This window comes from Limulus polyphemus, unplaced genomic scaffold, assembly GCF_000517525.1.
Source record: "Limulus polyphemus unplaced genomic scaffold, Limulus_polyphemus-2.1.2 Scaffold1249, whole genome shotgun sequence".
In the NCBI taxonomy this organism is placed as follows: Eukaryota; Metazoa; Arthropoda; class Merostomata; order Xiphosura; family Limulidae; genus Limulus; species Limulus polyphemus.
The window spans coordinates 278,606-287,499 of record NW_013666859.1 but is presented as its reverse complement, the minus strand read 5'-3'; the positions used below and the strand labels follow the sequence as shown (position 1 = coordinate 287,499).

The 8,894-nt window shown below is 34.2% G+C and overlaps 1 long non-coding RNA gene across 1 annotated transcript in view; it reads left to right on the top strand.

Moving 5' to 3' along the window:
* Positions 1-8,496: 8,496 nt before the first annotated feature.
* The window catches only part of LOC111086606, a 6,082-nt gene continuing 5,684 nt past the window's right edge, over positions 8,497-8,894 (top strand). The window contains exon 1 of the long non-coding RNA XR_002611353.1: positions 8,497-8,529. This is a non-coding gene — a long non-coding RNA (uncharacterized LOC111086606). The remainder of the gene's footprint in view (positions 8,530-8,894) is intronic.

Genomic DNA, 8,894 nt, shown 5'->3' with positions numbered 1-8,894 from the left:
TCATCATATGTCAAGTCGTTAAATAATCATCGTATATGAAGTCGTTAAATAATCATCATATATCAACTCGTTAAATAATCATCGTGTATCAAGTCCTTAAATAATCATCATATGTCAAGTCGTTAAATAATCATCGTATATGAAGTCGTTAAATAATCATCATATATCAACTCGTTAAATAATCATCACATGTCAAGTCGTTAAATAATCATCATATGTCAAGTCGTTAAATAATCATCATATGTCAAGTCGTTAAATAATCATCATATATCAAGTCGTTATTGTTTTTTTCTTGTTTTTGTTTTATTTATGCACAAAGCTACACAAAGGGCTATATGTGCTCTGCCCACCACGGGTATCGAAACCCAGTTTCTTGCGTTGTAAGTCCGCAGGAATACCGCTGTGCCACTGGGGGGCGTCAAGTCCTTAAATAATCACCATATGTCAAGTCGTTAAATAATCATCATATATCAAGTCGTTATTGGTTTTTTTTCTTGTTTTTGTTTTATTTATGCACAAAGCTACACAAAGGGCTATCTGTGCTCTGCCCACCACGGGTATCGAAACCCGGTTTCTAGCGTTGTAAGTCCGCAGGCATACCGCTGTGCCACTGGGGGGCGTCAAGTCCTTAAATAATCACCATATGTCAAGTCGTTAAATAATCATCATATGTCAAGTCGTTAAATAATCACCATATGTCAAGTCGTTAAATAATCATCATATGTCAAGTCGTTAAATAATCATTATATGTCAAGTCGTTAAATAATCATCATATGTCAAGTCGTTAAATAATCATTATATGTCAAGTCGTTAAATAATCATCGTATATCAAGTCCTTAAATAATCATCATATGTCAAGTCGTTAAATAATCATTATATGTCAAGTCGTTAAATAATCATCATATGTCAAGTCGTTAAATAATCATCATATATCAAGTCTTTAAATAATCATCATATGTCAAGTCGTTAAATAATCACCATATGTCAAGTCGTTAAATAATCATCATATGTCAAGTCGTTAAATAATCATCATATGTCAAGTCGTTAAATAATCACCATATGTCAAGTCGTTAAATAATCATCATATGTCAAGTCGTTAAATAATCACCATATGTCAAGTCGTTAAATAATCATCATATGTCAAGTCGTTAAATTTGAAATTTAACTTTCTCTTTCCACTTTGTATTTATTTTTAATTTTGTATTCCTGGAAAAAAAACCCAAAGCAGTTAATAAAGAGAAAAAAACAACAGATTTCCACTTCAAATTATTCTAGTAAAATTTGCAGAGGTGAATTTCTATAATATTGAATATAGTATTGTATGTGTGTTTTACAATATTTTAGTATGCTGCTAAGTTATAAATATTGAATATAGTGACATAGTATTTTGTGTGTGTGTGTGTTTTACAATATTTTAGTATGCTGCTAAATTAAAAAAAAAAGATGTAAAGATTACGGAAAGGGTCGCATACTGAATTCTGGTAATGAATCTTATTAGACGTTAATTTCTATAATATTGAATATAGTATTGTATGTGTGTGTTTTACAATATTTTAGTATGCTGCTAAGTTAAAAAAAAAAGAATGTAAAGATTACGGAAAGGGTCGCATACTGAATTCTGGTAATGAATCTTATTAGACGTTAATTTCTATAATATTGAATATAGTATTTTGTGTGTGTGTGTTTTACAATATTTTAGTATGCTGCTAAGTTAAAAAAAAAGATGTAAAGATTACGGAAAGGGTCACATACTGAATTCTGGTAATGAATCTTATTAGACGTTTACCCCTGAGAAGATGATCACACTTACAGTGACCCCACTCCCCTGACCTTATCATATAGTTGTTTGTCAAACAAAACTCTGAACTAAATTCAATTAGATTAATATTTTTATACCTGGATAACAAATATATAAAGATGGTCGAAAAACTGTATGTCGAAATTTAATTTATACGTATCAGAGAGAGATTAAAAGAATTAAAGCCCAATTTCAAAAGACTGTGTTTTTTTTCTTTTTCTTATTACAATATTCTACATCAGATAAACCTGTGCTTGTTTCTCATTACGAAGCCAAAGTGTAGCGTTTAAACAAGGCTTAGCGCTGCGATGTTATTATAACAGCCTGTGAGGTTTAGATGTACAACAACGTTCAATTTTATATATAAACTCATAAAGACTGCTTACAATTCAACCAGAGAAATTAAACATGACTCTTCAACTCGCTAATACATAAATATATGTAATAAAATGAAATATAGAAAAAATAACGAAATTTTTTTCTATAGGTTCTCTTTTTTTTTTGAAAATTTTTACTTTTTTTATATAAAACTCGCAAAGTAATTTCAAATGCTTAGTGGCTTCCTTGATGAATTGGCGTTATTTTTCAGTTTTATTAGCTTTAGACAACGAACGCAAAAATTTGAATTATTATTAACATGTTTTTTTTTCCTTTTAATTTCCATGCAAACGTAGAATTTTTTTCCCTTAAAATACATATCAATCATCACGCTTGAGAGCGTTTTTTTTTCTTTCTTCTTATGATAGTCAAACATCGTTAGATATTGAATAATTTGCATAAATATCGACTAAGAATTTATTTACAAAGTTTATAATTATAACGATGATTATTTGCAATAACAACAGAAAAAAAAAATACAGACTTTTTCATTGCTTCGTATTAATTACTGCCTCCGAGATTACTAAATGAACCGTGTTTTTCATCCTTCAGACGTCGCATGAGCGTAGGTAGCTCGTTATAGCTAGGAGCTAATGTAAAGATACAAACAAAAACACCAATATTCTGTAATTTTCTGAACTTCGGGCAATTTCTTTCGGTACGATACGATTCGGAATTGCACGCTTTTTTTTTTTTGTTTTAAATTTCTTCCAGCATTTTTGTTGGTTTTTTTTGTTTCTGTACTTGCTTAAGATACTAGAAGATGTTGTTTACAGAACCAAAAATATGTTTATGTTCTTCATAAAGGAATTATAATAATGTTTTTATACATGAAAACAGTTGTCTGGATGATATCTTATAAAAGCATAATAAGGTATAAAAAAATATCTCTTTTAAAAACAGTAAAGAAAAAAATTGTGGGATTTACTTAAGAAATTCTGAACTTTGCTGAATATAAATTCTCGTTTTAATTAATGAAATTTCAATAAAATATGGTTTTATAAACGATGTATGAAATTTCAGTCATGCAGATAATTTTGGAAACTATAAAACAGCACGTGTTCCTTAAAGTTTCATTTCACACACAAAAAGAAAAAAAAAGGGATGTTTGTCAGAATATTTATCCAATTTTATTTCTAACTTCAGTTATACAGTTTATATGAACACTGCTGCTAAAGCATATCGCCCTGGCACAGTGATATGTCTGTGGAGTTGTACTACTAGAAACCGGGTTTCGATACCCCCTGGTGGGCAGAGCACAGATAGCCCTTTATACGGCTTTGTGCTTAATAAGAACTAAAACATATGTCGCTCAAAAGCACCAAAATTAATCTTTTTTTTTCGTTTGGGTTGAGAAGAGTGGTGGTTATTTCAGTTGGATATCAGATAGGTTTTGCTTGTTTATTTTAAAGCAAAGCCACATTGGGCTATCTGCTATGTCGAACCCCGGATTTTAGCATTTTAAGTATGTAAACTTACCTCTGTCCCCCCCCAGGGGACAGATATAAGATTATTTACTATTATAAGATATATCTTTAGCATATATACTCCAGATGGCGTTCTCTTTACAAGTTATAAAGTTGTTGTTATTTTTAAGCACAAAACTGCACAATGGGCTATCTGTGCTCAGCCCACCGAGGATATTACCGCTGAGTCACTGTGGGGTGAGTTATAAAGATGAAAATATAATTAACTGAGAACCAGATTTATTCGATTGTCTAATTACAATATTTTTTATGTAATGCATTAAGTCGATTGGGCGATGTGTTGTATGTGTTTAGTTGTTTTTTTTTTGCCCACTGATGAATTTTGAAGCAACAGAGCTAAAGTTTTGCAAAGAAGGTGGATTAATTAAAACTTTGTTACTAATCCATTAGGCCCGGCATATCCAGGTGGATAAGGCGCTCGACTCGCAATCCTAGGGTCGCGGGTTCGAATCCCCGTCCCACCAAACATGCTCGCCCTTTCAGCCGTGGCGGCGTTATAATGTGACAGTCAATCCCACTATTCGTTGATAAAAGAGTAGCCCAAGAGTTGGCGGTGGGTGGTGATGACTAGCCGCCTTCCCTCTAATCTTACACTGCTAAATTAGGGACGGCTAGCGCAGATAGCCCTCGTGTAGCTTTGCGCGAAATTCGAAAACAAACAAACAAACTACTCCATTAAAAAATTAAAACATATGATGTTTTTTTTATGTACTCATAAATATACTTTACACGTTCATCATTTGTTTAAAAGAACACATATATTTGAATTTTATTTTACATATTCCAAAGTTATGGTATAGAAAATCTTTACTATCCGATACGCGAAGCCTCGTGGTTAGGGTACCGGACCGCTTATCTAAGATAAAAAGTTCGTGCAGGATGCTGCTGAATATGTTCTTCTCTTTCAGCTGTAGGTGTATTATAAGGGTGACAGTCAATCCCTTATTCGACTTAAACTCCGACAACGTTTTTGTTGCGATGGGTGTTCTGGCTGTGATGCCTTCTCTCTGGATAATTCAAAGGTGAACTCTGCTTAGTAGAATATCAATGTTCTGAATCCTTTGTGACACACAGAAATTCCGGCTATGTAAGGAAACAAGGCTAACAGTGAGTGTATGGGTTCACTAAGATAAGACTTCCAGTCATACTTCCCGTTCAATTGTTTCTTACCTTAAGCATCTGGAGAATGAAACGGGTATTCATGCTATTCTATACAGGTCAAGTCGCCGGAAGTAGCACCTATGATTTCTGTTTAATCGGGCTCTTGAAACGAGCACTGAGAAACTGTCGTTTTCATTTGCTAGATGGATTATGGAAACCCTACAGGAGGAGTACGGTGCTTTGGACACAACAGTTTTACAAAAAAAACATTCTGCAATGGAAAGTACACTGCAGCACTGCTGTAAAGATGCATAGTCGTTAGACAGAGCATAAATTGACGTAGGAACATATACTATAACGACGTAGTGAGGCTCCAAAATCGTTTAAATACAACGTACTCGATAGAAAAAGTTCACTTTTGAATAATTATTTTTAGTACCGCTAGACGTTCTTACTCTCAATCTATTAGACTGAAAGCAAGGCTTAAAATTCTTGGTAGTTGTTTTAAATTTATTGATTAATGTTGCCCTCTAGAACTTTTGCAAATGATTTCTAAGAAATTTAATAACAATCAAAAATTTAAAATTTAAAAATATTTCTTCCTATGTATTCTACTCCAGATGTATTTTGATGTCATTAAAAGAAGCGGAGCAGTGTTGCTCACGAATCCACACAAGCTACCTGTAGTGGCACAACGATATGTCTGCGTACTTACAACGCTAGAATCGGGTTTCGATACCCGTTGTGGACAGAGCACAGATAACCCAGTGTTTATCTTTGTACACAATTACAAACAAAGCTATCTGTAATATATTGCTGTAAGATAATACCCGTTAATTTAGATGGCGAAAATCTAGTAACTTCGATTTCGTTAACTAATGCACAAGTTAGATTCTTGTCGAAAGAAACAGACGAACAAAAGATACGAGAGTACATGAATTTTAGTCTTTCTTTTATACATATATTTCCTTGCAAAGACATACGAATAAATGAAGTTGTTTTGAACCTAGAGCGGTTGGGTTTCATTTTGAGTAGTTTATCCGTTGTCTAGACAGCATTTTACGTTGTCATGGTGATTTTATTTTGTCGTGAAGGTATTAAAGGTTTAATCTTCTTATTGTTCACATTCACGTGGGCTTGGCATACAGCACAAAAGTATGCCTGGCGGTGGAAAGAGACGCTAAATTATCGAAACGACGTCTCGTTCTTCTTTTTTTGTACATTTTCGTATAAACTTCAAATTGTCTAGGGAAAGCTTTCAGTTTCACCTGTAAAAAAAACCAACAAAAACTTCAGTATTTAGCTGATTAGGATCTTAACGTATTTAATTAATGTAGCTCTTTAAAAAAAGTTTTCATCTAACTCAAAAACAAAAATGGACAAATAAGTGCCATCGGGTTAAAATGATCTATATGTATAGTGGCAAATCATGTATACTTTGCCCTCTGTTGACGTAATTCAGTCCAATACCAACGCATTGAATTATTAATTAATATTGTGATCATAATTTTTCGTTCGAGTGCATTGAAACCAGATAACAAGTTTGGCACAGAAGTAATCGCTAGGGGGCAGTCTAATCTACAAAGATGTTCGCTTTGCGCCTTACAACGACTACTTGTATTAATAGATATCATTATATTATACTACTTCCAGATCGCTAGCATGCGTATTCATACTCTCACAAAAATAAAGGTTTCTTTGTTTTAAGGGCAAAGCTGCACAATCTGTGTTGTATACACCGCAGTGATCGAATCTTAAATTATAGGGTTATAAGGTCTCAAACTTACAGCTGAGCCACTCGACAATGGAGTGAGATGGAGAGCAGTAGTTAAAAATCGGCTGAGTTTTTAGTGGGGGCTTTTAACTAGTTTTCGCACCACTATTTTTTGCTCAAAAAAGAATCCCTATTGAAAACGATTAAAAAAAAATCCCTATTGAAAACGATTAAAATGAGGCTAACTTCAGTCCCCGAGACATCGACTTAGGTACTTAATAGGTTTTTATTAGGTATTCATAAAACGATTTTAGTAACTCAAGAAAAAACTCCTGGTTAAAAATGGATAAACTAAACCAAACGTAAATCCCTTACACAAGATCTGAGCGTGCCGTAAGAACTAATACGCCGGACTGTGAATCCCAAACCCAAATGTTCATGTACCGTTACAGTGAAAAAAAAAACAATCTCACTCTGCACGTTGGGGCCGTGAGTGCGTTATAAGAGTAACGGTCAATCCCAATAGTTGGCAGTGAGTTGCGTTGACTAGTTACTTGCCCTTTAGTCTTATCAGTTCAAAGTTAGGAACGGCTAGCGCAGATGGCGCTCGTATAGCTTTGCGCGAATATCCGAGATGAACCAAATCAAAAATCCCTTGCTCTGGATGAAACTCGCAGTATAAAGGTTTAAGCTAAGTCCCCCTTAAATCCCTTAAACATAAACTTTGCTCTAAATAGCCACCAGGGGTGTTTACTCGTGCAAGGTAGAATTCTAAGTCAAAAAATGTTGGTCAAATTCTAAGTCAAAAGATGCAGATATGGAAACTCGTACGAATTTATTCTATCAAACTAACGATCCGAGAAGTAACTGAGTTTTTATTGTGTCCATTGAATGAAAAACAAAATATACAATATTGCGTTATTAATTCTTCACTTAAGAAATCTGGTTTATAAGTGACTTAAATAAAATTGATAATAATTACGATTCACTTGCTTACTTTATTTCACACCATAATAATAATTATTGTTCACACATCTATACACCGTATGGACTATTACTATCTGAGCATGGCCATGTGGTTAGGGCTATTTCACACCATAATAATTATTGTTCATACATCTATACGCCGTATGGACTATTACTATCTGAGCATGGCCATGTGGTTAGGGCTATTTCCCACCATAATAATTATTGTTCACACACATCTATACACCGTATGGACTATTACTATCTGAGCATGGCCATGTGGTTAGAGCGCTCGACTCGTAATCTGAGGGTCGCGGGTTCGAATCCCCGTCACAACAAACGTGTCTCGCCCTTTCAGCCGTGGGAGCGTTATAATGTGACGGTCAATCACACTATTCGTTGGTAAAAGAGTAGCCCAAGAATTGGCCGTGGGTGGTGATGACTAGCTGCTTTACACAGTTAAATTAGGGACGGCTAGCGTAGATAGCCCTCGCTTAGCTTTGCGCGAAATTCGTAACAAATCAAACTAAGCCGGCCTGATGAGCCCTGGTGTTTGACGAAAGGCCTCGTTGGCATTGGATGTAGCAGATAGCAGATGTGTTGAGGTTGACGTATGCTGTAACTCATTGATTATTAAAATATATATAAATATATCTTTGCAACTTTTATCTCGGGGAATTTGAGGCAGAAAAACAACGTTAACGCTAAAAAATAAATAAATAAAAAAGCACCGCCACTATCAGGTGAAACAACCTCAATTTTATAGAACTGAGCTATGATATTTAACAAGCACATTGTCAAATAAAAGATAGGTCAATTACGTGTTGGAACCAACATTACTTTCAGTGTAGTGTGGTAACATACTTGATAAAAATCCAGGACTTTTGTTTAAACTTTTTTATCAGTTATGTGGTATTGGAAAACTCAAAGTACAAAGATCGCCCACAGAAGCTTGATAACGATACGTAACGTACAGCCTCTGTACACTTGAACTATTCATCACAACACCTTCTAACTTTATTTTTATTCTTTTTTATCATGGTTGCAGGACCACTGTCAAGCTGTAAATAACGTAGTATAGGCTGGTACGTAAACATTTTATTGTAAACCGTGCAATATTGGCTAGTGTCTAACTATTTTATTTTAAATCCCTTGAAAGACCTGGTGCGTAACTATTTTATTGTAAACCCTGTAGTAAGGCCTGGTACGTAACTATTTTATTGTAAACCCTGTAGTAAGGCCTGGTACGTAATTATTTTATTGTAAGTCCTGTTGCATGGCCTGTTATGTAGATCTTTGATTGTAAAAATTTTACCATGGTCTGATATGTAGATATTTTATTGTAAAAATTTTACCATGGCCTGATATGTAGATATTTTATTGTAAAAATTTTACCATGGCCTGATATGTGGATCTTTGATTGTAAAAATTGTACCATGGCCTGATATGT